Below are 1,829 nucleotides of genomic sequence, written 5' to 3'. Positions count from 1 at the left end.
ATAGTTTACCCCATGCAGTCTCTTTGTATTAGTCTAAGAAACCCGGCTCAGTCTCTTTGAAGTATATAGTCAAGCAAATGATCGACAGCAAACTCATCATCAGCTTATTAACTTTAATATTGACTTAGCCCAAGCTGGATGCACATTCATTGTTTATGGTACAAACCTCATTTATTTATGTAAAACAATCTGTCTATCCATCATTACGCAGCCATGGTCCTGCTTGAATTGAAGGCCAGCTCATCCATGTCGCTAATTATGTGTTACGTCGTCTAGAATATTCACAATAAGCGCGGCTATGAATGCATAATCAACGTTACCATGAACAGTTAACGAGTAATGGTCTTTTCCAATCAGAACACTTCGAACGGTGGTCTTCTTACACATCTGCATTTTAATTCCCACGTAATCAATTCAATTAGTTTCTAATTATATATATAGGTGCTTAAACATTCAAGGTTAATTAATTTTACGAAATTAATAACCAAGCGAAAACTAGCTAATTAATTACCTTCGCAACTATATTGGTACGATCTCCGGTATAAACGACAAAAGTTTTTTTGGTCCAAGTACTCCCTTCAACCATGAAGTCGCATACCTCTTCTATTGTGTCATTTGCCAAGAACACATGTAACTTAGCCTTTAGTTGAATCCTTGAAGATTGCCTAACAGTCAAAATCAGATCACTGGACTTTTTGCTTTCACCCCTATACACATTCCATCTATCATGTGCACTCATTATCTACGCAAACAAACATCATCGTTAATCGCAATTTCCAGAGGTTATATAATCGAATATAACAAAATGTATAACAAAACCAAGACTTGGTGAAAAAGATGTTACATATTGTTATGATGAAATATATATTATCAGCCAAATTAATTAACCTTCTCTCGAAGAGTAACAATAGGCTTTCCAGCAGCATCAAGCAGAACACGCTGATAACGAAGGGTCATTAACTTTCCTTTCACTTTGAAAATGATGGTGTCGTTGTTGTCTCTGACAACAAAGCCACCACCGGATATGGTCATGACTTTTTTGTTTTTTGACAACCGCAAGATTAACACAGTGAGGTGTACAGTATTGAGTGGAGATGACAGGAAGAGGGTTGGCAAATTTTATGGCAGTTGGATCAGCTGGAGCTGGAATTGGCTGAGCCATGATGATCGGGACGGAGCACTGGGTCAGAAGAACACTCGCTTATTTTGCTTGGGGCTTCCGTGATGTGGGGAGTGTTTTTTGAGCTACGTTCCTGTTAAATTGCGAAGAAGAGTTATACAAGATTCCTTTTAAAATGATCAACCCATTGTACATGTATATAATATAGGAATTTTATAGCAAAAATTCCAAAGAATCTATCATGACGCCGTGTTGTCCAATTCTTTTTTTTTTTTTTTTTTTTTTTTTTTTTTTTTTTTTTTTTTTTAATGCCTGGCCAATTCTTGCTTTCACTTGTTTATGTGACTCTCTCTCTCTCTCTCTCTCTCTCTCTATATATATATATATACAAGGAAACGGCCCTCGATGCGCTAGTCCCAGGATGCGCTTGAATAATGATTTAAATAAAAAAAAGTGTAGAAGTCAGTAGCTTACTTGTTCGAGAAAGGAAAATATAAGGTTAGAGAAATGAAAAAAATCAAGATAAAAAAAATCTAAACTTCAGCGAAGTGTGAGCATTGATTTACATCCATATTGGATTATTTATTTACTCGCTATATAATAATTAAATATTATTAATTTAATTTTTTTAATTTTTATTTTTATCACATTTTATAATTTTACTAATTATAATATTAATATTAATTATATTCTAGTTAAATGAATAATT

General features: G+C 34.1%; 1 pseudogene; it reads right to left on the bottom strand.

Moving 5' to 3' along the window:
- Window positions 1–252: 252 nt before the first annotated feature.
- LOC122278714 lies at window positions 253–1,162 on the bottom strand (annotated as a pseudogene).
- Window positions 1,163–1,829: the final 667 nt, after the last annotated feature.

This window comes from Carya illinoinensis, chromosome 10 (genome assembly GCF_018687715.1).
Source record: "Carya illinoinensis cultivar Pawnee chromosome 10, C.illinoinensisPawnee_v1, whole genome shotgun sequence".
Lineage (NCBI taxonomy): Eukaryota > Viridiplantae > Streptophyta > Magnoliopsida > Fagales > Juglandaceae > Carya > Carya illinoinensis.
The sequence above is the reverse complement of the archived record's forward strand: the minus strand, read 5'-3'. Positions and strand labels throughout refer to the sequence as shown.